This window comes from Moschus berezovskii, chromosome 17, assembly GCF_049115385.1.
Source record: "Moschus berezovskii isolate FMDL1 chromosome 17, NW_MosBer_1.0, whole genome shotgun sequence".
Taxonomy (NCBI): Eukaryota; Metazoa; Chordata; class Mammalia; order Artiodactyla; family Moschidae; genus Moschus; species Moschus berezovskii.
This window is the reverse complement of record NC_142476.1, coordinates 64,773,661-64,798,303: the sequence shown is the minus strand read 5'-3', so window position 1 is coordinate 64,798,303 and position 24,643 is coordinate 64,773,661. Positions and strand designations below refer to the sequence as shown.

The window sequence follows — 24,643 nt, the reverse complement described above, 5'->3', positions numbered from 1 at the left end:
GAGATTCATTTTCTCGAGTTAGTGTCTTTGAAAGAAGCAGTAATGGACTCAAAAAACATGTTAAAGAAAATAACATGTGCTGGTGTTAAGACCAGCACAAACGTGGTATCATTTTCTATAATGGACGAGTCTAAATATAGCCCCTATGGTTATAGATCATCACCATAGACAGCGTATCCCCCCCCCAAGCTTCCTCAAGTCTTTCACAAACATGACCTATTACATTTCTCACCTTTTCACAACTTCATTAGAGGGGCTGATATTTTGGCTCACAAGTTGGACTGAATTTGCCGCAAACAAGTCCAGGCAGCTGGTGTCTTCTTAAATCCCCCATGCTGAGCCCGGTAGGCAGGCACAGGTGCTGTGTTGGCAGGTCCTAATCAGCTGTAGACAGCATGCCTTGCAGCTTTGGTCTCTTTAGAAACGTGAAGCAGTCATAGACATCTAGTGGCCTATACTTCTGAACCCATCTGCTATGGGTTGAATTGTGTCCCCTAAAAAGACATGTTGAAATCTTAACCCCTAGGACCTCAGAATGGGACCTTATTTGGGTATCAGATCTTTGTAGATGTAATCAAGTTAAAATGAAGCCATTATGGTGGGCTGTAATTCAACATGACTGATGTCCTTATGGAAGAGGGGAATTTGGACCGGGACTAAATCAGGAAAAGGCCACGTGAAGGTGGAGACATACAGGGAGCAGGCCATGTGATGACAGATGCAGAGATTGAAGGGCTCCAGCTCAAGCCAAGGAAAATCAAGGATCCTCAACAATTCCCGAACCTGGAAGAGGCAAGGAAGGGTTCTCCCCTTCCTTTTGAGGAAGCATGGCCCTGCTGACACCTTGATTTCGGACTTCTATCTTCCAGAACTGTGAGAGAATGAATTGCTATTGGTTTAAACCACCTAGTTTGTAGCCCTTTGTCATGGCAGCCCTAGGAAATGAAAACATTTTTCCTTTCCCCAGTGTTTATCTGCCTTAAGATTAATTTCTCTAGGTCATTATACCCTGTTGGGTTAACTTAACTAATTCTTTATTGCTAAGGTATTTGCAGCTGTTGCTAGCATTGTGGGGAGTGCGTGGGGAGTTGCTGAGCACCACGTGCTCTGTGGAGCGACCCTATCTGGCAGGTCACCCTCAGATTGCTAACTGGGGAGAGTTTAATGAAGGGAAACGAAGGTGGACAGGAGCAAGGAAACTAACAAGGATGATGAATGATGACTCCTACTCAGTGCAGTTCGTAATGGAAGGTGCCATTACCACACCTTAACCTAAAGGAGTCAGGGAGGGACGGTCCCCAGAGCCAGGGACGGCAGTAGCTGTGGCTATAGGAGGTGGCTGTCTAACAGGATCTGCGTGGCAGGGAGGGAACCAGGGGGATACACATCTGTCCATTCTCTTCTTCCATCCTCTGATACCTGTTTGCTTCACCCAACCAGAAGGTGGAGGGCAACTGGCAAGGAGAGCCTATAAAGGTCAGCTTTCCTGGGTTACAAAGAAGGGTGAAGCAGTTTAGGGAGTGGTTTCTCAAGAAAGGGTGGGGGCTGAGACTGTGCAGAGATCATACCAGGTGGGGGCAGGGAGCCAGTTCTCAGCAGCCTACCCTTCCCCCAGCTTCGATTTGCTCGTCCAAGGATATGCCTGGTATAAAAGTCCCCATTTTGATCCTATTTGCATTTTTTGGTGGCACCTATTTTTATGTGAGAAATAGCTGTCTCTGAATGCGAAGTTCTAATGCAGTTTCTTTTAAAGCTCAAGGGCGATGGGGGCAGAGGCGGAGGGAGAGAAACCTAACCAAAAATGGGACAGATAATGGTGGATTGTTAGCTCGGAGGAAAGGATTGCCAGGAGGAAAATACTGACTAGGGAAGAGACTAGAAGGAAAAAAAAAAAATCATGTGCTAAGGGGAAGAAGGTGAGCTGGATTTCAGTTAATAGAGAAAATGAGCTAGAGAAGGACATAAAAAAGATGACCCGGATGCAAGCCTGAGAGAAATCTCCAAGAGATTTCTGTCTGTGAGAATCAGGGAGAATGAAATTGTATCTTTCTTACCAGGATGTGGTGAGAAGAAGATGAGTCAGTGTAAGGACGAGTGCTCTTCAGCTGTGAAGCTCTGTATATGTTAAAAGTGTTTAACAACAGTCACTATAACAGCCATCTAGTTGAGGGTACAAGGAGATGCCTGAACAATTTCAGCTACCCTGATGGATTGTGTATGGCTAGTCATTATCATTTTCACCCACAATAAGCAATAGGGATGTCATTTCATCAACTAAAGTAGGGTAGATCTAAGAACAGAAATCAGATAATTGAAAGGTAAACGTCTGCAACTTCGGCTTTGCCAAACTCCTGCATTTGTTCCCTTCTTAATTCACCCTATGAGAGTCTCAAGGACTTGGTTAGGTTTCAGTACCTAACCGACTGGCCAATAGAAGATGTTTCTGAATTTCTTATGAGCAAGTATATGGAGGAAAGCTAGGACCATACTTCCATTACTAAGGGGAGATGATGTTCAGTTTTTTTGGTGTGGTCATAGTAACAGTAAGTAGGAATCTCTAAGAACTTTCAATTGCTGTTGTTGTTCAACCACTCAGTCATGTCCAACACTTTGTAACCCCATGGACTGTAGCATGCGAGGCCTCTGTGTTCCTCACCATCTCCCGGAATTTGCTCAAACTCATGTCCATTGAGTCAGTGATGCCATCCAGCCATCTCATCCTCTGTCGTCCCCTTCCCCTCCTGCCTTCAGTCTTTCCCAGCATCGGGGTCCTATCCATTTGCTCAAACTCATGTCCATTGAGTCAGTGATGCCATCCAGCCATCTCATCCTCTGTCGTCCCCTTCCTCTCCTGCCTTCAGTCTTTCCCAGCATCAGGGTCCTATCCAATGAGTCAGCTCTTCACATCAGATGGCCAAAGTATTGGAGTTTCAGTTTCAGCATCAGTCCTTCCAATGAATATTTGGGTTGATTTCCTTTAGGATTGACTGGTATGATCTCCTTGCAGTCCAAGGGACTCTCAAGAGTCTTCTCCAGCACCAAAATTTGAAAGCATCAGTTCTTTGGCGGTCAGCCTTCTTTGTGGTCCAACGCTCATATTGGTACCTGGTTCAGTTGCTCAGTTGTGTCTGACTCTTTGTGACCCTATGGACTACAGTATGCCAGGCTTCCCTGTCCTTCACTATCTCCCGGAGCTTGGTCAAACTCATGTCCATTGAGTCGGTGATGCCATCCAACCATCTCATCCTATGTCATCCCCTTCTCCTCCTGCCTTCAATCTTTCCCAGCATCAGAGTCTTTTCCAATGAGTCAGCTCTTCACATCAGGTGGCCAAAGTATTGGAGCTTCAGCTTCAGCATCAGTCCTTCCAAAGAACATTCAGGATCGATTTCCTTTAGGATTGACTGGTTTGATCTCCTTACAGTCCAAGGACTCTCAAGAGTCTTCTCCAACACCACACTTCAAACGTATCAATTCTTTGGTACTCAGCTCTCTTTGTGGTCCAACTCTCACATCCATACCTGACTACTGGAAAAACCATAGCTTTGACTATACATCGTGGGTTCTCTGCAAATATTAAGAAATGAATGCATACTAAGCAAATCCTACAGTGTGGATCACTGAGAGACTGGTGTTGAAGTGTATGTTATAGCTTCAGAATTCCTGATCTAGAACTTTCCTGGTGGTCCAGCAGCTAAGACTCTGCACCCCCAATGCAGGGGGTCCAGGTTTGATTCCTGGTCAGGGAACTAGATTCTACATGCTGCAACTAAGACCCAGCGCAGCTAGAAAGAAAGAAAAAAAAAAAAAAGAATTCCTGATCTTTTTTCACCAGAGCCAGAAGTTCAAAAGGAGGTGATTTAGTTGGTGAAGTAGTCTATGGGAAGTCTGAAACGGAAGCACAGCTTTAGTCCCATTTCATTTTGTTCCCGTAGATTTTGTCTCATGGCCTTGACTTGAAATTTCAGTTGGAAACTTGAAATGCAACAAAAATAGTTTCTTCTGTGTCACCCAATAATAAGGCTTTCGAAATCCTTCATTTCCACGTAAACATTGCTCTTGAAAATCAACTCTGCTACAAAATGGGGCTAATTCAACTGCCATCCATGCGGATGTAGTTGTGAGGATGACTTTAAATGGGACATTTTTAGACTCTCCAATATGTCAACAAGTTAAGAGTTTCATTCATTTAAAAAATGTAAATAAATGCAGCTGCATCTGGTTATACAGACAATAAAAGTGAGATCCTGATGGTGCTAAAGCAAGTGGGAAGATGCTCTAAATTGAGAGAGACAACCAGCTTCGAGCCTAATTTAAGGAGTACCAATAAATATATTTAGAAAACTCATGCAACAAAACTCATACCTCCAGCTCATTTTTTTTTTCCACTCTGTGAGCTAGCTGAACCCATCATGACAACTTCAGAACAACAAATAAAGAACTGGCTGCCTACCAAAACATCAAGTGGTGAGAAAGGAAAGTCACGGGCATCAAACATGCATGTTGGAATTCTCCATTACTCTACATAAAATAATTATATAACTTTGTATTTCCCGTTAGAATCTTTTGTTGAGTTAAGCAGTGTTCAGCTTTCAAAATCTAGATTTCCAGAAATCAAAGAGAGTCTGTTTGTTTTAAGATATAATGTATTTTTCTCCTAAAATGTCATTATAAATGCAACTAGGTACTCGGGCTGGCCCAGTAAAGCCATTTAAACTTAAAACATTGATGCCATACCGTATATTTGCAAGGAAAATTAGTTTAAAAAAATGTGTGCCCTGCAATATTAGCATTTATGTAAGTAATTTAATCTCTCATCCTTAAAATTGATGAAGAAAGGCTTTCATTCTTACTAAATGATAATGCCTGTGGAAAAATAGATTTCATTAAAGGAGAATGAAAATATAGATTGGTACTATAGTGGAGAGTCTGAAGGGAAATTTGGGCTCTTTCCCAGGCCTTCTAATTTGCTACTATTGGTTCTTGATGACATTACATTTCACTCCCAAATGTAGGGCCTTCCTTTTTCCTCACATGGATATATCTCTAGTGCTACTTTAAACTTATCATTCATGATTAGGGTCATTTTTCTTTGACTCACAAATGGAAAAAAAGGGGGCACAAGAGACATTTTCCTGAGGTAACTGAACAAAAATTACATGAGAGGAAAGAGGGAGAAGAGGCTCTTAAAAAGGCTCTGTGTGCATATGAAAAATAAATTTCCCATAGTGGTGAATGGAGCTGAGTCAGCAAAAATGCAAGATTTCCCCCCACCCCGCCCCCGCTAGAAAAGAGCTGTTCATTAGATTTGATGGTTCTCTGTCATGCTATTACCTCCTGAGAGGCAGGGACCATCACAGGAACAAGCACAGAAAGGACACACTGTGCCAGAAAGAACTGGCTGTTCTTTTTTATGGGACATTCATCTATCAGTTGTTTATAAGTTTGAGATTTACTGCTCTCTCTCATTAACAATTTTGAATTTTATAATTGTGATTTATTTATCTCATTTTTCCATATGGAGTAAATGAGTGTATTCTATTTTTTTAAAACTTGTATCTCTCTCTATCACCATCAACTCCCATCCAACTTGCTGCTACTATTGAGGTAATACTTTTATAAGACCTTTCTTCAGCCAAGAAAAACTACATGGCTTCCCATTTTCTTCACAAGTACAAACTTTTCTGCCAAGTGTCCAGATTCTCCATAATAGGACCTTCTCTTTCATAGCCAAGCCCACGCCTCCTCCACTTCTCATCAGATCCCTCTTCTGTGATTTGGCCAGAATCTTTCCTGTTCTTTGAAAATGCCACAACCATTCCAGCTTCTATGCATCATCAACCTATGTTCTCCTTGCAATTCATACTTTTTCTCCCCGGCTATCTAAATTCCACCTATATGTAGGAAACAATGTTTGGAGATCTAGTCTACTTTTAATAATTTTAGCCACCCTCTGGTGATGTTTGTACTACATAACCCAGCCTTTTAAGCTACCTATGATTGGACTAAGAGAGTATATCTGACCCAAATGAAATGATCAGACTCTCTTTCCCAGGAACTTGGAAATGAAACTGAAAAGCAGTCTGAGTGTTCAGATTTGGAACATGTGAACTTAGGAATTGAGGGTCAACCACATTTTCCTTTGTGGAAGAGAGACTATGGAAACCTAATGATAGAAAGAAAGCATGCAGTGCTTAGGGTGCTTGGTAGAAAATAACAGAAACCAACTCTGGTTTATTTAAGCAGACTATTTATTTCAAGGTTTTATGTAGCTCTTAGAATCAATGGGGAAGGTGGAAAGCCAGGTTTGGAAAACGGACAGGGACCAAGGGAGACTAGGCAGTGAGGGACAGTCAAGGTGTCTGACCAGAGACCATCTGGTTAGAAGGTCACTGTAGACTCCATGTCTTGCGTTGTCTTGTATAGGACCATATAGCAGCTGCAATGCTCCTTCTAAAATTTAACTCAGATTATGACACTCTCTTGCGGTTGTATAATAAAGAATTTCTTTGGTCTTTGTCCCAGGTTCCTGGCTTGGTGCTTCTAAAACACCTTAGAATTTCCCAGGTGATAAAAATGCTATCATTATTCATGGTGGGCCTTGATCATTTATGCTAATGAGATGGCTCTGGATGGGGGTCATTTAGACCTGGAAGCTCTGGACCCGAGGCTTAGATGAGCACCAATAGTTGGTAAACACATCCATGTGCTGGGAGGGTGACACATCCTGATTCCGTGGGATGCTCCTAGTCCACACCCTATGTGTCTCTTCATTTGACTGGTCTTGATTTGTATCTTTTATAATAAAACTGCAAGTGTAAGTCTAGTGCTTGCCTGACTTCTGTTCATTGTTCTGGTAAAATTGAACCCGAGAGAGTCATAGAACCTCCTGAATTTTTAGCCAGTTGTTCAGAAGTGTGAGTGGCCTCAGGACCCTTGAACTTGTAGCTGGCATATGAAGTATGACAGTCTTCTTGGGGGCTGTGGGATCTCTGCTGTCCCAGGGGTTTGGTATCAAAATTGTATTGCCATATTCCACCTTCTTGAACTTCCATGTGACTTATTAAACCAGAATAAAACAAATCTTCACCACGGCCCTGCCAGCCCTGACCCCTGTTGCCTCTCTCACTACTTTCCCTCCACATTCACTTCACTCCAGCCACAATTGCCTTTTTTTCTATCTCTCATACATGGGGTCTGCAAAGAGCTGGACACGACTGAGTGGTTAACACTTTCACTTTTCAATCCTGACATTAGCTAAGATAGTAAAGCCCTGAACTGGTCTTTTTTTTTTCTCCATCGAACTCACCAGTGTGTTCAGAAAGCAGCCAGCTCATCCAGAGCCTTTCTAATCATTGTTCCTACCGAAATGGTCACTTACAGCCACCACTTGGTCTCCTCAAGCCTCACCTCCCGTAAGCACTTCCTCCCAAGCGGTCAATGGTGAAAATTTAAGTCACCATTTGCTGCTGTGTACCATGGAGACCAGCATCCCAGTTTCTCACTGGCGTTGAGGTAATCACTGCATTCAAGCCAAGATCGCTCAGATGTCCAATCCAGATGCCTATTTTTGAGTCAGTTTCCTGGGGCTGTTTTAGAAGCCAAGCATGAGTTTGGTTGGAGAAGCAAAAACTACTCTTGGTTTTTTAAACAATTTAACCCAGGAAATTGGTAACAAAGGTCTTGGGACAGTGGAACAGCAAAAACTGATCATTTGAGGAGGCCACTGGCCATCCACTGCTAAGGAGGATGCACAAAGTGAGCATGCAGAGTCCACCACTGTGCTGCTGTTCTGCAGCGGCTTCCAGAGCAGGAACCCCAGAGCCCGCCCTCGCTCCTGCTGCTGCTGCTGCTGCCACTACCACTGCCACCACCACTGTTGCTTTTGTTACTGCCTCTGTTGCTTTTGCTGACACTGCCACCGGAATCAGGAAAAAGGATCACTTCTCCCTTTCATCTACTTTTCAGTCTCCTCCAAGTGCCTCCCACTGGCAGAACCAGCTGGCAAGGGAGTGCAAAATGCAGCCTCAGGCTTCCGGTCCTGGTGCTGGAGAGGAAGTGAAGCAGGGGGAGTGTTAGCTGAGAGGCCACAGCTTCTACATGGCACGAGCTCAAAGGTCACTCCAGGCAAACCTTCCTTGCCCAGACTAGAGCAGACAAGCTATGCTCACTCTCAAACTATACATTACTACGTGTAAAATAGATAACTAATGAGAACTGACAGTATAGCACGGTGTGGGGAGGGGGAAGAAGGTGCAATCTATTTGTAGGACATATATCAAGTTAACCTTAAAAACACATTCGAATATACATTGGGGCTTCTCTGATAGCTCAGATGATAGATAATGCAATGCAGGAGACCCGGGTTCAATCCCTGGGTTGGGAAGATCCCCTGGAGAAGGGAATGGCTACCCACTCCAGTATTCTTGCCTGGAGAATTCCATTGACAGAGGAGCCTGGCAGGCTACAGTCCATTGGGTTGCAAAGAGTCGGATACGACTGAATGACTAACACTTTCACTTTCTTTCCAATATGCATTAACTGCAGACAAGTATTGTTTGATTCCACTTATACGAGATAACCTAAAATAGTCAAATTCATAGAGTCAGAAAGTACTTTGGTAGATCCCAGGGGCCAGGAATAGGGGGTAAGGAGGGAAAATGAAGACTTAGTGTTTAATAGGAATAGAATTTCAGTTTAGGAAGATGAAAAACTTGGAAGGTGGATGATAGAGAGAGTTGCACAGCAGTGTGAGTGTACTTAGTGCCACTGAACTCAGTCCAGTTAGCTATGGTTAAAATGGGCTTTCCTGTTAGCTCAGCTGGAAAAGAATCTGCCTGCAATGTGGGAGACCTGGGTTTGATCCCCTGGAGAAGGGAAAGGCTACATACTCCAGTATTCTGGCCTGGAGATTTCCATGGACTGTGTAGTCCATGGGGTCGTAAAGAGTCCGACACGACCGAGCAACTTTCACTTCACTTCACTTCATGGTTAAAATAGTATGTTTTATATTATGGGACTTTTGCCGTAATAAAAAAACCACAAAAACCTCCCTGGACATAGTCCTCATAGAACTTTGTATGGATTGTTATTGTATATTATATTATACATGTACATAGATGTATATGCATATTTCATATATTTATATATTTATGTCAGTTTATGTTTTCCCTGCTAGATGCTTCTGGAAGGCAGGGTCTATATAGGTTTTGCTCTCCAGGGTCTGCAGTGCCTACATATAATAGACACTCATAAACGTTTGTGGAATAAGTAAAGAGCTCCAAACACCCACACCTTACTGCTCATGCTTCATCATTTTCTCTCCTTTAGTCTTAATTTAGTTCCATCTATCATAATATTTCAAACCCCACAAATGACTGTGAGACTGTTAGTAAGAAAGTTGGCTGTTTAGAAGGGTTCCTATCACCTTTTAAAAAACATGCACATTCAACAACAGTGTGAAACCCCAGAGCATTCCAGTCCCTCCAGACTCCCTGCCACTCAGAGTAACTTTCAAGTTTGTGTTGGAAATTACAGCATTGGGCCTCGAAGATCTCACATGGTTTTAAGTTTAGGGGCCTGACTGGGCAACTGGTGCTTTCAAGAAGGGCATAACAAAAATAGATGTAAGAACAGACATCCGAAAGTGCCAGGCTGAGGAGAGAGGGGCACAGAGGAGGCGAAGGGCCCTCTGGCACTGGATGAAAGTGTGAGGCAGGAAGCAATTTCCCCTGAGTCAGCTTGAACATAGGGCTTCTGTAAAGCTAATATTGGGCTTCCCAGGTGGTGCTAGTGGTAAAGAACCTGCTTGACAATGCAGGAGACATAAGAGACGTAGATTCGATCGCAGAGTCAGGAAGATCTTCTGGAGGAGGGACGACAATCCACTCCAGTATTCTTGCCTGGAGAATCCCATAGACGGAGGAGCCTGGCGGGCTATCTTCCATAGGGTTGCAAAGAGTTGGACATGACTGAAGTGACTTAGCATGCACATGAGGCTGATATTTGGCTTCTACAACATGTATTTGGCTTCCCTTGTGGCTCAGCTGGTGAAGAATACACCTGCAGTGTGGGAGACCTAGATTTGAGCCCTAGGTTGGGAAGATCCCCTGGAGAAGAGAAAGGCTACCCACTCCAGTATTCTGGCCTGGAGAATTCCATGGACTATAGTCCATGGGGTCGCAGAGTTGGACATGACTGAGCAACTTTCACTTTCACAACATATATGAGTCTGTGAAGTCTGCCATAATAAAGTACCATAGACTGAGTGGCTTAAACAATAGAAATTTATTTTCTTACCATTCTAGAGGCTGAAGTCAAAGATCAAGGTGTCAGAAGGGTTGGTTTCTTCTGAGGCCTCTGTTCTTCGCTTGCAGCCCATTTTACTGTGTCCCCACATGGTCGCCCCTTGGTCCGTGTGTGCGTATATCTTTGTCCAGATTTCCTCTTTTGATAAGGACACCAGTCACACTGGATTAGAGCTCACTTGTATGACCTCACTTTAACTTAATTACATCTGTAAAGACACTCCCTCCAGATTCAGTCACATTCTGAGGTACTGGAGGTTAAGATTTCAACACATGAATTTGAGGGGCGTGATTCAGCCTATAACACTGCAAACTTGGCTTCCTTTTTGCATATTTGTTTATCTCTATTATGGAAGTTTTTCTCAAACTGAAATCATAATATACTAACCTGTATCTTCCACGTTGCCAGTTTCCAGAGGGCTTCAGGGAGAACTGAAGTGGTTTGCAAATAAAAGTGAACAATAGGACACAGTGAAACGCTGTACCCCGTCCCTCCAGCACACCTCTAAGCTGCTCCCTGGTGCTATCAGTGAGCATGAACTTGAGAGAGGCTGCATGAGAGACCAAAGCCTATTGCAGCCTGCTGGGGGATGATGGCTGAACCAGAGCTGGGTCAGGGAAATGAGGAGGAGCGACGTTACAGCACTGTATGCCTGAGTTGGAATCTACATGCCTTGAAGAACATCGGTGAATAAAGAAAAGGAAGGAGTTCCCTTGTGACCCGGTTTGTCACATGGTCCAACAAATTTATAGTTAAAGATCCCAGAGAAAAATCATACAAAATGATTTTGCATGTTCACTTTCATTTTTGTTATTTCTGGGTCAGTTTCAGTTGATTGATTTTTCTCCTTGATATGGATTGTATTTTCCTGCTTCTTTGTATGCCTGGTATTTTTTGGTTGGATACCAGCTGCTGAATTTTGCCTTGTTGGGTCTCAGATACTTTTGTGTTTCCTTTCAGTATTATTGAACTTTGTTTGGAGGTACGGTTTTCATATGTGCTTTTAATATTTGTTAGGTGGGACCAGAGCAGCGTTTAATCTAGGGATCATTCCCCCCCAATACCGACACAAAACCCTTCTGTATACTGTACTGAGGCACCATGAGTCATGAGGGTTTTCACTCTGACTGGTTAAGAGCAGGAACTTCTCCTGTCATTGTCCAGGGACTGTTCTTCCTGAGGCTTTTTTGTGATTCTTTTCCCAGCCTTAATTTTTTTCTTACGTATGAGCTCATCAGTACTCAGCTGAAGGTTGGAGGAGGGCCCTCTGTAGGTCTCTTGAGCTCTCTTTTGGTACTTTGTCCTTTGAACACTAGGTACCCTGGCCTTCCTGTACACCCATATTTGTGTCCTCAACTCAGGGAGACCATGGAACTCTACCTGGCCTCTCGTTCCTGCTTTCTGAGCCACATCCTAGAAACTCGTAAGACAATAAGGTGGACCAATGTAAGGCTCACGTTTGTATTTGCTTCTCAGGGATCACTGTCCTTAGTTGCCTGATGTCTAGTTCTTGAAAAGCATTGTTTAATATATATATGTATGTATGTGTATATATATATATTTTAATGGAGCTTCCCTCATAACTCAGCTGGTAGAGAACGTGCCTGGAATTCAAGAGACCCAGGTTTGATCCCCGGGTTGGGAAGATCCTTTGGAGAAGGGAATGCCAACTCACTCCAATATTCTTGCCTGGGAAATCCCATGGACAGTGGAGCCTGCTGCTGCTGCTGCTAAGTCACTTCAGTCGTGTCCGACTCTGTGTGACTCCATAGACGGCAGCCCACCAGGCTCCCCCGTCCCTGGGATTCTCCAGGCAAGAACACTGGAGTGGGTTGCCAGAGCCTAGTGGGCTATAATCCATGAGGTTGCAAGAATTGGATATGACTTAGTGACTAAACCACCAGCCACCATATATATTTTAATATTTATTTTAGTTTTGACTGCGCTGGGTCTTCAGTGCTGGGTGCAAGCTTTCTCTAGTTGTGGCAGCCAGGGCTTACTCTTTAGTTGTGGGGCACAGGTTTCTCACTGAGGTGGTTTCTTTTGCTGTGGAGCACAGGCACTAGGCCTGACCGCTTCAGTAGTTGTGGCTTGTGGACTTACTTGCCTCTTGGTATGTGGGATCTTCCTGGACTAGGGATTGGACCCATGTTTCCTGCATTGGCAGGTGAATTCTTAACCACTGGGCTATAAGGAAAGCCTTTTTTTATAGATTTTGTCTAGCTTTCTTGGTAGGTTCATGCAGAAGATAAATCTGGTCCCCTTTACTCCATTTTATCTGAAACTGGAAGTCAAATAGTCTACAGTTATCTTTTTATCTTTAATTAGTATATTTAAATTTACATTTCCTAGTCTATCAACTCCAAAAATGCATCGGTGTCTTAACTCTTCCCAAGAAATTCAAGAACATTTGCACTCTGATAGTACCTCCCCCTTGGATCTCCTTTTTTTGGCACATTCTGAAATTTTTTCCCTAATATATTATCATCAAAAGCTTATTATTTTAAAATTGTGTAGCTCTTCTTCCAAGATATTTATAATGATCTCATTATGTTTTGTAACTCTAGTTACCAGTTAAGATTCATTTCTATGTTTAATTGAATTCAGATCATCACTAGCTTTTTCTTTTAAAAAAAAAGCTACTTTGGCTTCTTCCTGCATAAGTTCATTATTTTGATTGCAAAATCCACTGTTGAAGGCAGCTTGTGCCATTTACATCAGTGAATTTGCATTGGCTTCTATTATTAGCTTTTAGGCTAAGCACACCTAGAATGAATCAGTCTCTCTGAGTAGACTCATATTGATCAATTTCGTGAGAGATTCATAAGGAATCTATTATGCTATTTTGTTCATTTATAATGAAAAATTTAAGTCCTTTCAGGACCAAGGTACATTCTCTGGTCAGTGTGTTGTGTCTCAATAGGAAAGTATACTCAGAAGGTCAAATTTTTTCCGAAGCTTCTAGGTTATTCTGTAATCACAGCAAAGTAGTTGTGGGGGCGAGTTGCACTTTTAAAATAGTTAAGGCTATCAGGTTCAGAGCACCAGTCTCTACTGCAGAGTTGCCCCCACTATGTGCACCCAGAATCTGTGGGCCAAGGCATCTCCTTTCCTGCATATCTTGGGTAGGTCCCCACAGTTGCCGCTGACATTTGTTTAGTCTGTTTCATTGCTAATTTAACGCCTTCCATGTTTATACCAAGTTAATTGCTTCAACTTTGGATCTGTAACAGTACTGAAAGAATTTGCTTGTTTATCCAGTGTTTGTTCCTAGCAATATCTTATCTTTAAGATATTTTTTTAAACATGTTGAATCTCATTAAGAGTTGAGTGTTAGTTTTACACTTTCAGTTTTGGGGGAACTTTGCAGTTGCCTCTCAGACAATTATCTCCTTTCTTGGAATACCTACCTGTTATTTGTGACTTGTTCCCACCTTATTCTGCTTGTTCTTTTTTAAATAATGGTCTTATTGTTCCCAACTGTCAGGATCTTGAGAGATGTCCTATAGTATTTGCATTCTACTTAATATTTAGTACAGCATCTTATACAGAGAAAGTGTTTAATAGATATTTGTCAATTGGAATAAAAAGAGATTTCTTGATATCCTTCTGTTCTTTGCCATCTTAATGCCCAGATATAGACTGATGCCCCATGTGTTTTTTAAAAAGGAGATTTGGAAACCTATTGAGTCCACTTGATATTACAAGGCAGTCTTCCTGGATGGCTCAGAGGCAAAGAATCTGCCTGCCAATGTAGAAGATGTGAGTTCGATCCCTGGGTCTAGAAGATCCCCTGGAGGAGAAAATGGCAACACCCTCCAATATTCTTGCCTGGGAAATCCATGGACAGAGGAGCCTGGTGGGCTACAGTCCATGTGGCTGCAAAGAGTCGGACATAACTTAGCAACTAAAACAGCAACAAAAAGCAATATTATAAAGCATCAGTAACTCAAGTCATAGGAGAAAGTAGATGTGGGTGAATGGGAATGGAAGGGAACTACAGTTCAAGAAGGAAAATACAAATGAAAATGCCAAGACAGGTATTACTGTATTGAGCATAAAAGTTTAAGTTTTTCAAATAAAGTCATTATATCGATGGTTCAGAGTTTATCAGAGCAGCATTACTTAGTTATTGCCCACCCTAAAAGCAGCCTCCCTGACAACAGAACCCAATTATTTCAGCTACAGTTTAGAGGTGGAGTGAAGTGACAGACTTCTAATAGGGGCTAATCAGTTCTGCCCACGTTCCTGTATGAAACTGTGTTCAGATGAAACTCAATGGATTTGAATGACAAAGAATAGTGAGGTAATGCCCACTGTGTGTGGTAAAGAGACTGCAGTTTCACTGGCCATCAGTGAGGTCAGGAATGCTGGCAGAAGGGGATGTAGGAATGTGGACATGCATCCCCATTCATTCACATCAGCTCAGGCCCTTCCTCTTGTTCCCCCCTTTTCAAGGCTCTGCCCAGGGTTAATCACCTCCTGACTCACGTCTTCCGCTCCAGGGGTGCTGGAGTAGGTGTACTTGTTATACATTCCCACACTGCACTGTTTCCATACTACCCCCTGCTTCCTGAAACTGTAGCCCTCAAACCACTGGACCATAACTGCCCATTTACTTCTTTGTCTCTCTCAAGGGTAGCACTGTGTCTTCTTCATCTCTGAATAAAGTGCTGTTGGGCTGCACCCCACAGGTCTGCAACCCTTGTCATTGCCCAGCCACACAACAAAAGGAAGAGCCTATAGACAGCAACTGAGACCTCAGTGATCTATTGGACAGCGAATGTTTAAACTTCTGAAGCAAGGTCCTGGGGTGACCATGTAAGGCAGACAGCAGGCAGGACACAGCAGCAGTCTTTGCTGCTCTGGTGGAGGAGAAGGAGTCTGTAGTGGGAACTGACGTGAGGTTGGCTCACCAGTTACCAGGGAAACCAGCAGAGGGGCACATCCTTCATGGCCCTTCCCGTTAATCACCTGGGCAGATGTTTTCCCTTTGATAAACTACTGTAGTGGCACTGTTCTGATCTGAACAGTGATTGATTAGGACAACCCCTGGCTGGGGCCAGGGGCAAGTATGCAGGCAGTTACTGCTTAAGCTTTATGATTAGGAGGGAAGGTCAGTCATGGGACTGGGGTGCAGGTGAGGCAGAGACTGGTTGGGAAGGGGATGCACAGAGAGCCAGAGAACCACCAACTTATTTGTTTATGGCTGTGTTGGGTCTTTATTGCTGTGTGCTGTGTGAGCTTTTCTCTCCTTGTAGCAAGTGGGGCTACTCCGTAGTTGCAGTGTTTGGACTTCTCATTGCTGTGGCTTCTCTTGTTGCGGAGCACTGGCTCTAGGGCGCACAGGCTTCAGTAGTTGTGGCACGTGGGCTCAGTAGTTGTGGCTCTTGGGCTTTAAAGCAAAGTTATGGTGCATGGACTTTGTTGCTCCGAGGCATGTAGGGGCTTCCAGGATCAGGGATCAAACCTGTGTCTCCTGCATTGGCAGGTGGATTCTTTACCACTGAGTTACTAGGGAAGCCCTGAGAACTGCCATCTTGATTGGCCTGACTGTACAAATGCTTAGCACGCAGTGGTGTTGATGAGTGTTCAAGATGTACCTGTAGGAAGACCATGAGGATTAGAGGAGGATCGGTGACTCTGAGATGCTCGCTCACCTGGCTGTTATAGGATAGGCACATCCTTGACAACAGAGATGCTAAAGCTTTCTCCAGCCTACAAATATTACACAGCTGGAACTCTAGGCACAGGTAAGTTGAGTACAGACTACCCTGGGATTTTTACCATCTTAGATACTCGGTTGGAGAGAGATGTGAAAGTGTGCTTGCTTTACGGGGACTCTCAGGAGCTTATCTGGCTCTTCTGGACAGGTGGACTTCTCACCAGTTGGCTTGTTTCCTGCCATCTTTGCCTAGTGGTGCTGCTTAGCCAGTAAGATGCAGATTGGTTTTCTTCTCCCCTGGCAAGAATTCCTTGCTGTTTCACTCCAACACCCAAATCTGGTTGGGAGGCCTCCAGTGGCGGGTGGCCATGTTGTGAGTTAGTTTGAGGTTTGTGGGACCCAGCTCATTTACCAGGTTTTGCTCTCGTTAGACTGTGGGCATCCCTCCACTCCCACTCTCCTCCCCTACCAAAAATCTGTGCTCCTCTCCGAGGTAGCAGTCCCTAAAATTGGATGTATATTCTTTCAGTCTTTTTTCTATGCATTTACACATAGAACATCAAAAGTGGAGTTTGGATTCTTTTTTTTCTTCTTTTTACAAATGAGTTCGTGCTACAGATTCTTTGGTCCTAGGGTCTTTCTTCCTTCTTTTACTTCCTTTCTTCCTCCACTTCTTTCCTTCCCTCTCTTCCCTCCTTCCTTCCTTCCTCTCCTTTCCTTTCCCTCCTAACAAAATGGATGTTTATAAGGAATTATCTCCCTCTTCTAATGGCCTATAAACTACTTAATTTGCATTCAAATAATTGTCACCTCTGTAGGAAGCATCCATCTGCTGTAGGTCAACTACACAGTTTGTTGAGGATTAATTAACCATGTCGTTTTCCAAAGTTTCTCTCTTTTCTCTCCATAGGCACAAATAATCCACCTTGAGGGGAGGGAACCAAAGGGCAAGAGTCTCAGTTGTGAAAGTGCTGTTCGTGCCCTGGATTTCTCGTTCTCTGCTCAATTCCTATCTGTCCCCTGGCCCTGAACACCCACTACTGTTCTGCCTGGAAACACAGCCTGACCTCGCCTGGGCAAAACCTGATTGAAGAGGCATCTCTGCCTGCCTTTGTGCACATTCACCTTGGAATGATGTAAAAATGATCCAACAGTGGGATAGGGTTCTTATGGCAGATCCACGTTTCTGTGAATGAATAACATGTATTCAATATTTACTCTGTGCCAGGCAGTTATAAATGCTTTACGTGTATTAACTCAGAATCCTCCCAACCTTTTACAGTGGATTCTATCATGCTCATTATTTTACAGATGAGGAAAATGAGGCTCAGAGAGGTTGAGCCACTTCCCTCAGGATGCACAGTGAATTATGGAGAAAAAATTTGAACATGTGCAGTCTGACTCCAGATCCTGTGCTCATAGTGTGGAAAGCGTTGCCTCCAGATGTAATTACAGCTTAATGAAGACCAACAACATTTCAGTCACTGTGGGAAGAACTTGGATTCGGTAAGGCCTTTAATGGCCCTTCTTTGCAGATTCAGGACAAAGCTGGCCAGCGCTGTTTTAAAGATCTAGGAACACTTCCTTTGGAGGCTCCATCCTACATCATTTAAAAAAATAAAATGTTACAGGAAATGTAATTTTTTTGGCTGTGAACACTTGGAAGACCTGTAAGCAATCATTTTGCTTTCCAAGCTATCAGGCTATGACAGTTTACTTAATTCACTATTGGCTGTAGTTTCCCATTTACACTTGGAATTTTTGTGAAGAAAGAAAGCCTAACCTGCAGATTGTTTTTAAGCATAATGAAAATTTTATGAATATTAATTTAACAAATGAGGCTGACATAATATTACATTTTGTAGGCATGTAATTAAGCATTTATTGATTGTGGTATTGTAGTATTCTTTTCATAGTTTATATATACCTATATATATATACACTTTTGAAAAATAATCCTAAACTTTTCACTCGCCCTTGAATGTACTTGTAGACCCCACACTGTGGCTATGGGACCTAATGAATATTTTCAATCGTTCATATTCCTGGCCATACTCCATACCTGCCTGTTCCTTGAAGCTGATAATAAGTAGGCAGAATAACTGACCATCCACCCCAGGTGGCAGTCTGTAAGGCCCCTCCTGCTCCAGATGTGTTGCTCATTGGCAGCTGGTGAAGTTTTACAGGGACTCAGCTAAGACTGACGAGGAAGAGTGGCTGTAACTTACAGCAAGCACAGTGTGTTGATTTGATCACGATGTGCTCCCTTATTCAGGTCTTCCAATCCATTGCCTGCAATCTTGAGGCATTCGCTTTCTTTCCTTGAATCACGAAAGGAGAAACTGCCACGCCTGTAGCTAGGTTTTCCTGTCTTTTTGTATCACTTGCCCTTGGCTTTGTAATGGTTCCTCTCTGCTTTACTGTGTCCTCTACCAGGTCATCTGGAACAGCACAGTGGTTACAAAGTGGCTTTGGAAATCAGACATCCTAATCATCACAGCCCACTTGGTAAACGGTTACAGAGGTAGAATGTGGGCTGGAGACTGTGAAAGGAGCTGAGGAGCGCCCAGGAACAACTTTTCTTACTTCATATTGTCATTTCAACCCTGTGCTGCAATTTCTGAAAGATGGAGGTATCATTTTCAGCTTTTCAAGTCAGTTAATTACACTGCTGTGAGCTAGTAAAATAATTAATAAATGTTAACATTTGCATGTCATTTTAATTAAGAAATAAATGTCTTTAAATGAAAAAGTGCCTGCCAGCTTATACATTAATTACCAGAGTACTGAAAGTACCCTTTGCAAGGTAGCTCCCAAAGTATCCTGGGAAAATGAGCTATCAATCACTTTTTGCTTGTGTGAGTCACAGTGATATCTTTCTTTGGAGTTCAAACTGCCAGCCAGGTTATGAGAGGGGGTGCTAACCCTGATAAGAGGAGAACAGTTATCTCAACTCTCTATATAGTTGGGGTGGTAGCAGACAATTGGGTCTCTATGCAGTTTTACTTCCATGGATGTTTCTGTTAATAATACCTCTGGTTTCTACTCTTTTATTAAAAAAGGAAGTGACAGGGTCTTCCCTGGTGGTCCAGTGCTTAAGAATCTGCCTGCCAATGCAGAGGACACAGGTTTGATCCCTGGTCTGGGAAAATCCCACATACTGCGGGGCAACTAGGCCCATGTACCACAACTGCTGAGCCCATGCCCTAGAGCCTGTGCTCTGCAACAAGAGAGACCACCGCAAGAAGCCTGTGTACCACAGCTAGAAAAAAGACCACATGCAGAAACAAAGACCCTCCTCTGTCCAAGAGATTTCCAAGGCAAGAATACTAGAGTGGGTTGCTATTTCCCTCTCCTCGGGATCTTCCCGATGCAGGGATCAAACCCAGGTCTCCTGTATTGCAGGAGGATTCTTCATTGACTGAGCCACCAGGGAAGCCCGATGAAGGCCCATCATAGCCAAAAATAAATAAATAAATAAAAATGTTGAAAAAGAGATGACAATGCTTTGTCATATCATGAAATTAACTTCTCTGTGCTTGGTCTTCTATTCCCTATATTTTGCCAGGGTTTTCACACAGTCCCTATTAGATAATCAGGTGTAGACTCTCAGGGGCAGGAATAAGGTCTATCTAGATTGTTCCTCCTTTATAAAATATTCTCATTTTTTATTTTAAAGAAACATTTTAAAAGCTGTGAAATATAACACAATTAAGAAAAACGCATGAAAGTTAAAAGAAGATTTTAGAAGTTATTATATGGCAAATACTCAGGTCAGAAGTAGAGCGTTGCTAGCATATCGAAATCACATGCTTATCTCTTTGTAATTTTCTATCTCCCTGAAGGTAACCATCATCTTGACTTTGATGGTTATCACGTCTTTGCTTTTTTTCCCCCAGTAGTTTTGCACTTAAGTATGAATCCCTAAACACCAAATTTTAGTTTCACTTGTTTTTGAACTTTGTATAATCCTGGAGTAGGTTTCACTCAGTACTGTATTTGTGAAATTCATCCATATTGTCAGGTGTAGCATTGATGTATCAATTTTCACTATGGTACACCATGGAAGAACTAGACCACAATTTATTTATCCATTTTTACTCTTGGTGGACATCTGCTGCTGTGAACATTCTTTCTTGTGCATGTCTTTTGGTGTGCATCTTATGCATATGTGATTCTATTTCTAGGTAATTCCAAACCTACGATGAAATTTTTGGGTTACAGGTTAAGTCTATTAGTAGTCAAGATTGCAAATGGTTTTCCAAAGTGACTGAACCATTTTGCACACTCTTCAGTAACATCAGGGAACTTCTGTAGTTCCATGTTTTCTCCAGCACTTGGTGTTACCAGATTTTTTTTAGTTTTAACCATCCATGTGAGTGCTTAGTGATATCTTGTTGTGATTTTAGTGTGTATTCCTGTCTTGATTAATGATATTAAGCACCTTTTCATAAGTTTATTGGCCATTAGGGTATCCTCTTTGGTGGAACATCTTTTCAAGTCTTTTGCCCTTTTTTTCTACTCAGTTTTTTGTTGTTTTTTTAAATTTTTAATTGACTTTTAGTAGTTTTATTTACAGTCTGATTATTATCCCCTTATCAGTCAAATGCGTTGAAGCTACCTACTCTCACCCTGGTTTGTCTTTTCACTCTCTTTGCCTTCCAAAACAGAAGTTCTTCATTTAGATAAATAAAAGTTCTTAATTGTAACGTATTCCAATGAATCCTTCTTTCCTTGTGTAGTTTGTAGGTTTCCTTTCTTGGTCATAAATGGATTCTCTTATATTATTATTGTTATTTTTAAAAATAAATTTATTTTTGGTGGCACTGGGTCTTCGTTGCTGCGTGTGGGCTTCCTCTACTCGGGGTGAGAGGGGCTGCTCTCTAGTTGTGGTACCTGGGCTTCTCTTGTTACTGATCACAGGCTCTAGGTGCGTGGGCCTTAGTTGTTGCAACACGCGGGCTCAGTTGATGTGGCTTACGGGCTTAGTTGCCCAGGGTATGTGGAATCTTCTCGGACCAGGAGTTGAACCCGTGTCCCCTACACTGGCAGGCAGATTCCCAACCTCTGGACCACCAGGGAAGTCCCCTCTTGTATTATTTTTAAAAGTTTAAACTTTTTTGTCTTTTTCTTTTCATATTTAGATCTATAGTTCACCCAGAACTAATTTTTGTGAATGGTATGAGAGGAAATTAAGTTTTATTTTTTTTCCTTTATGTCCAATTGATCTAGTCCCTAAATTGAGAAGCCTGTCTTTCCCCCGTAACTCTAATATTTATGCTGAGGTCACAGTTCTCCCAGGCTATTGCCTATCAGTGCCTGAGCACAGAGGGTACTAAAACCTCATTTCTGTCCATGTGGGATACCTCTAATGGGGGCATTTGCTTGGAGACTACTCGTCGGTCTACTGAGACTTTCTCAGGACTGCATTGTGGTCAGAGGCTCTTCATACCCAGGCTTCCTTCCGCCCCTCACAGGTGTCAGACCTACAGTGGGGTCCAAAGTCTCTCTCCACCTTCTGCCACTCCCTCCCTCTCTCTTTATCCTTCATATGTTGTCCCTCTCCCTACCATTGCCCTCCCCCCACCCCAGTCAACATCTTGCAAATCTAATCCCATCTTGGCTTGGTTTCTTGGAGGACCTGAACCGATACAGAGTGGGAAGATCTTCGAGTAAGACACAGTCATAATTCAGTGGCAAGATGACAAAAAACTGGGCTGAGTTCAGGGCAAAAGAGACTGGATGAGGAGAATGAATTGAAGGACTTTCTGAAAATGCAGTGAACGGAGACTGTGCTTGACAATGTGAAGGCAAGGGAGGGCGTGGAGCTGAACGGCTAAGATTGAGACTGAATCACTGTGTCATGGAGGTGGGGCTCATTTGAGGGAACCACCAATGACACTTCCCTCATAGCTCAGTTGGTAAAGAATCTGTCTGCAATGCAGGAGACCCCAGTTCGATTCCTGGATCAGGAAGATACACTGTAAAGGGATAGGCTACCCACTCCAGTATTCTGGCCTGGAGAGTTCCATGGATTGTATAATCCATAGGATCTCAAAGAGTCAGACACGACTCGATGATACTAGTTCTATGCTAATTAAGGGATTATTTTGTGATAAAAAATTAATAGCAATGCTAAATTACAAGCCTATGCCCCAACCAGTAATGCTAAAGAAGCCGAAGTTGAATGGTTCTATGAACACCTACAAGACCTTTTAGAACTAACACCCAAAAAAGATGTCCTTTTCATTATAGGGGACTGGAATGCAAAAATAGGAAGTCAAGAAACACCTGGAGTAACAGGCAAATTTGGCCTTGGAGCACAGAATGAAGCAGGGCAAAGGCTAATAGAGTTTTGTCAAGAGAATGCACTGGTCATAGCAAACACCCTCTTCCAACAACACAAGAGAAGACTCTACACATGGACATCACCAGATGGTCAACACCGAAATCAGATTGATTATAATCTTTGCAGCCAAAGATGGAGAAGCTCTATACAGTTAGCAAAAACAAGACCAGGAGCTGACTGTGGCTCAGATCATGAACTCCTTATTGCCAAATTCAGACTGAAATTGAAGAAAGTAGGGAAAACCACTAGACCATTCAGATATGACCTAAATCAAATCCGTTATGGTTATACAGTGGAAGTAAGAAATAGATTTAAGGGACTAGATCTATAGATAGAGTGCCTGATGAACTATGGATGGAGGTTCGTGACATTGTACAGGAGACAGGGACCAAGACCATCCCCATGGAAAAGAAATGCACAAAAGCAAAATGGCTGTCTGAGGAGGCCTTACAAATAGCTGTGAAAAGAAGAGAAGTGAAAGGCAAAGGAGAAAAGGAAAGAGAAAAGCATCTGAATGCAGAGTTCCAAAGAATAGCAAGGAGAGATAAGAAAGCCTTCCTCAGTGATCAATGCAAAGAAATAGAGGAAAACAACAGAATAGGAAAAACAAGAGATCTCTTCAAGAAAATTAGAGACATCTAGGGAACATTTCATGCAAAGATGGACTCGATAAAGGACAGAAATGGTATGGACCTAACAGAAGCAGAAGATATTAAGAAGAGGTGGCAAGAATACACAGAAGAACTGTACAAAAAAGATCTTCATGACCAAGATAGTCACGATGGTGTGATCACTGACCTGGAGCCAGACATCTTGGAATGTGAAGTCAATTGGGCCTTAGAGAGCATCACTACGAACAAAGCTAGTGGAGGTGATGGAATTCCAATTGAGCTATTTCAAATCCTGAAAGATGATGCTGTGAAAGTGATGCACTCAATATGCCAGCAAATTTGGAAAACTCAGCAGTGGCCACAGGACTGGAAAAGGTCAGTCTTCACTCCAATCCCAAAGAAAGGCAATGCCAAAGAATGCTCAAACTACTGCACAATTGCACTCATCTCACACGCTAGCAAAGTCATGCTCAAAATTCTCCAAGCCAGGCTTCAGCAATATGTGAACCGTGAACTTCCAGATGTTCAAGCAGGTTTTAGAAAAGGCAGAGGCACCAGAGATCAAATTGCCAACATCCGCTGGATCATGGAGAAAGCAAGAGAGTTCCAGAAAAACATCTATTTCTGCTTCATTGACTATGCCAAAGCCTTTGACTGTGTGGATCACAATAAACTGTGGAACATTCTGAAAGAGATGGGAATACTAGACCACCTGACCTGCCTCTTGAGAAACCTGTATGCAGGTCAGGAAGCAACAGTTAGAACTGGACATGGAACAACAGATTGGTTTCAAATAGGAAAAGGAGTATGTCAAGGTTGTATATTGTCTCCCTGCTTATTTAACTTATATGCAGAGTACATCATGAGAAACACTGGGCTGGAAGAAGCACAAGCTGGAATCAAGATTGCCGGGAGAAATATCAATCACCTCAGATATGCAGATGACACCACCCTTATGGCAGAAAGTGAAGAGGAACTAAAGAGCCTCTTGATGAAAGTGAAAGAGGAGAGTGAAAAGGTTGGCTTGAAGCTCAACATTCAGAAAACAAAGATCATGGCATCTGGTCCCATCACTTCATGGGAAATAGATGGGGAAACAGTGGAAGCAGTGTCAGACTTTATTGTTTTTGTTCCAAAATCACTGTGGATGCTGATTGCAGCCATGAAATTAAAAGACGCTTACTCCTTGGGAGGAAAGTTATGACCAACCTAGATAGTATATTAAAAAGCAGAGACATTACTTTGCCAACCAAGGTCCGTCTAGTCAAGGCTATGGTTTTTCCAGTGGTCATGTATGGATGTGAGAGTTGGACTGTGAAGAAAGCTGATAGCCAAAGTATTGATGCTTTTGAACTGTGGTGCTGGAGAAGACTCTTGAGAGTCCCTTGGACTGCAAGGAGATCCAACCAGCCCATTCTAAAGGAGATCAGTCTGGGTGTTCATTGGAAGGACTGATGCTAAAGCTGAAACTGCAATACTTTGGCCACCTCATGCGACGAGTTGACTCACTGGAAAAGTCTCTGATGCTGGGAAAGGTTGGGGGCGGGAGGAGAAGGGGACGACAGAGAATGAGATGGCTGGATGGCATCACTGACTCGATGGACATGAGTTTGAGTGAACTCCCGGAGTTGGTGATGGACAGGGAGGCCTGGTGTGCTGTGATTCATGGGGTCGCAAAGAGTCGGACACGACTGAGCGACTTAACTGAAC

The 24,643-nt window shown here is 42.9% G+C and overlaps 1 protein-coding gene across 3 annotated transcripts in view; it reads left to right on the top strand.

Annotated features, from left to right (window-relative positions):
- Positions 1-24,643, top strand: part of CNIH3 (cornichon family AMPA receptor auxiliary protein 3) — a 278,751-nt gene that overhangs the window by 80,681 nt on the left and 173,427 nt on the right. For 2 of the 3 annotated variants that reach the window (XR_016039650.1, XR_016039647.1), the window contains 2 exons: positions 17,285-17,479; positions 18,410-18,887. The exons of the other annotated variant lie outside the window; for it this stretch is intronic. The gene's annotated coding sequence lies outside the window, so the exon portion shown is untranslated. Of the gene's footprint in view, positions 1-17,284; positions 17,480-18,409; positions 18,888-24,643 lie in introns of those variants that run through there. 3 annotated transcript variants of the gene reach the window in all.